This window comes from Monopterus albus, unplaced genomic scaffold (assembly GCF_001952655.1).
Source record: "Monopterus albus unplaced genomic scaffold, M_albus_1.0 scaffold359.1, whole genome shotgun sequence".
In the NCBI taxonomy this organism is placed as follows: Eukaryota; Metazoa; Chordata; class Actinopteri; order Synbranchiformes; family Synbranchidae; genus Monopterus; species Monopterus albus.
The window spans coordinates 273,815-277,688 of record NW_018128239.1 but is presented as its reverse complement, the minus strand read 5'-3'; the positions used below and the strand labels follow the sequence as shown (position 1 = coordinate 277,688).

General features: G+C 38.4%; 1 long non-coding RNA gene across 1 annotated transcript; it reads left to right on the top strand.

Moving 5' to 3' along the window:
- The first annotated feature begins 566 nt into the window (after positions 1-566).
- On the top strand, positions 567-1,331 carry LOC109975038 (uncharacterized). The gene is made up of 3 exons (XR_002277071.1): positions 567-640; positions 720-826; positions 1,255-1,331. It is a non-coding gene; the product is annotated as an uncharacterized LOC109975038 (long non-coding RNA).
- The last annotated feature ends 2,543 nt before the right edge of the window (positions 1,332-3,874 follow it).

The window sequence follows — 3,874 nt, the reverse complement described above, 5'->3', positions numbered from 1 at the left end:
AAATATTTATATAATATTCATATTATAATATTTAATATAATTTAAGACAAAGAAAACAGTTTCTTGCATTCAGGAACCTGGAACAGTCAAATAGTTGTCAGAAATGGCCTATAATTTTAACTGATCTGTAAAATAATTGCACATTTATTTTTGTGCTTGACAAACTTGAAATAAACTAATCATGGCAGGTCTAACATGATTTTGTTTGGCTTTTTGGTCCAAAGATGTCCTGAAATGTATTATAGTGGCATTCTTGACAGCCCATTTCTAAATTCAGAGTTCACGCCATCGTGAATATCATACATGATCAAAGAATCTGAACTATTTCTACTAATATTCCTGCAGAAAACGCTGAAACAAGTCAAGCAGTAAAGCTGTGTACGTAAACACTAATTTGTTCCATAGATGAAACAAATATTTCCTGCTGCACAGGAAGTGGTGAGATGTAATTCTGTTGATTTGTTTAAAAAAGGAAGAAATGAGTAGTTATTGCATGACAACTGGTCGCTACCGGAAAGAGAGCCTTCCACAGAGACAAAAACAGTCTGAGTGACAGTTGTTAAGCAGAGAGAACAGCCACCTCAGAAATACAGTGTGGTCACCATTGGTTCCTGTTTGCAGTGAAGCATCTCAGTCAAGTGTTAGTGAATAGTTTTGCAGTTATAAGTTTTTAGGCCTTGACTAATTGTTTATTTATTTATTTATTTTTTTTATTTTAGTTTTACCGCTGTGGGAATGAGCAGAAGCAGTGAGATGACATCTTCCAGCTCCAACATCTTCATCATCTTCACAATTTTTCTGAGCTTCATTTTCCACTCAAGCCAAGGTAGGACTCTTCATTCCACCATTTACAGGAAACAGGACCTTACACAGCAGTTTATTTTATTGTAACCTTTTAATTCTTAATTTTATGTTTTATTATGATAATATAACCAATAAAAATGATTCACCTAATGATCCAAAGAAATTCATTTGATCAGCCATTTGTTGACTTTTCCACATTTGTTGTTGTAAGAGAATTGGTAGAGATTTGTGTTTCTGACATGCATCAGCCACAGTCAGTATTTTAAAACACTGAATGAAGATGAAATCTTGACAATATTCACTCTAGTAAAGGAAAGGACTGAAAACATTTACCTGTCCTTGGTGTCTTAAACAGGCTGTATCTTAAATTAAATGAAAACCTGACGAGATGCTTGTGTTGAAGCCTGATTAGGTTTTTCGAAGAGAAGCTGAATCCTTTTCATTCAACAGATTTTGAAGTGATTCAGCCTCCGAATCGGATGGTAAACACAGACGGAGTAGCCTTGATCAGCTGTGAACACACTGCAAACGTCAGCTCTGTTGAAGATGTTCGACTCAGCAGCATCTCACAGTATGTATCCTGCTGGTAGGATGTTAAAATACACGAATTAAGGGGGCTGATGCTTTTCTAATCTGAGGTCTATATTGCTTCTTATTGTACTTATCTCCAGTTTTTCCTCTATAGTGAACATGTTACAAAAACAGCAACTGCTGCTGCCCTCAGTTGTAGCATGAAATGCTTTAACAATGCCAATAAGAAGCCAATAGATGCCATAGATCAAGTCAAATCAAGATTTTTATTTGCCATTTATGCATAAACAGACAGTCTAGGCATATAGGAATTCTTGTGCAGCTCTCCTTTGGAGTCAGGTAAGAAGTCAAAAGCTAGAAGGAACACTTAGTCTTAAAGTCAATAATTACAGAGAGCGACAAAGTATTAAAACTGCAATACACACAAAATAGGGATAATAGTATTTCCCACAGTGAACTTCAAACATCGCACTTAGTAATTCACATGGTGAAGGTGGATATGGCATTTTACTTGGTGAGGTAGTGAGGGGTTATTGCACATGTTTCTCACATTTTCGTATTTGCCATCAGTCTTACTGTGACAGTGACAAAGCTGTTGTAAAGTCTTGTTCTGTGTGTGATGATACTGTCCACCCTGATGAACGGGTACAGGAAACAACCAACAAAAGACCAGAACGAAGAAACTATTCAGATTACAGGTCTCTGTTTCACTGCTGGAGTCACACATTATACATGATGAACAAGTGAACGATAGGTCGACTGCATGACAACCTCGACCACAAGGCAAAAAAAGTGAGAAAAATAAACTAGAAACATTGTTTGTTGCTTTCTGAGTCAATCTTTCTAACCTCAGCAGCAGCCTTGCTATGACCAGAGAAGCCTTAGTTACATCCAACCATCCATTATCTACACAGCTTATCCTAACGAGGGCTGGAGCCAATCCCAGCCGACACAGGGTGAGAGGCGGGGGCCACCCTGGACAGGTCAGCAGTCTATCACAGGGCTGACAGAGACAGACAACCACACACACCCACATTCACCCCTACAGACAAGTGCACCTGTAGCAGAGGGACTAACCATATTTAATGGATGTACAGCAACAATGAACCAACTATGAATATCCTCCCCAGCAGACTGGAACTGAGCTCCACTAAAGGAACAACTACAAGTTAACAGAACGTTTCCCATTCCCACAAGCACACTGGGCCTTCTTTGGTGCCAGATATTAGAAGATTAATCATACTGTTGGTGATGCTAATAGTCTTAACCCCACTGGAACTTTTGCCACAGTAAAGAGCATATAAATATTTATTTTTCTGACTGTGTGAATTGATGACTCAGGGATGTCACCTGAACTGAATCTGATCCTGTAGCAGCTCATCTCACAGTCGGTGCAGTTGTAAAATGAGTATGAGGCCTTTGTTGTGTGATGTAGCACCTTTTGTTGCAGTGTGATTCCTCCACAGAGAAAACAGTGATGTTTAGCTGCTGTACACAGTCAAAGCATAAAATCAGCAACACCATATATTTGTGTTCCAGTCATGTGACCTCTATTTGGGAAATTATCCCGCCATTATAATGAATAATACTGTTCTGCATAGGAACCACTCCTGCTGTAAACATGGAGAAATATAGATATATTTGTTTTTACACATTTTGGATTTTTAACAATGTTCAAATATTGGGGATTACAAATGATAGCAGGACATGTATACCAGTCAATTGTTAATTTATTACTTGTCAATTCAGAACTGTAGAAATTGCTAATGTGAACTGAAAGGACCACACATTGTTTAGCCACACATTAGACATTTTTGAGGTCTTTTTATGTTTTTTTTGGATCCACTGAATGTATGGGGGATGACACATGTCCATAAACCCGGCTGCTTCAGAACAGGCATATTTTGGATCACCAGTGAAGCTATTGACACCATAAATCCTGTCCTGGTACACCACTCCTCCACCTGAGTCACCCTGTAAGACCAAAGCATTTAGATTGGTTATATTACATTTTTTTCATTCTTTTTAAAAAACTGATTCCTAAACTGGTCACAACTTCTAATGACTATACAAAACAAAGTTAGGTCGGAATCCAGGATCACTCACATGACATACATCCACTCCAGGAGTCTGGCCACAGAACCAGTGCTGATAGCTCATGGTTTGGTAAAACTGTGGGCCGTTTTGCTGTAAAACGTTCCTGAGCCCCTGACAGTCGATAGTTTTGATGTTTGCACACTGGAGAGTGTTTGAGCTACCAGGTTCTAGACAGAACAGAAAAAAGTGTTCTTTTACTACAACACTAAAAACTTAATCATTATCCGTTAGGTCAGAGTGAAAATGATTCCACCAACAAGTAAAAAAAACTCTGCTGCACTTTACACATAGAAATTCGATTTGTTTGAATTATTTATAATGTTATGAAATGCACCATCTTTACATTAGGCTACTTATCCATCCATCCATCCATTTTCCTTTGCTCATCCGGAACCGGGTTGTGGGGCAGCAGTCTAAGCAAAGATGCCCAGACTTCCCTCTC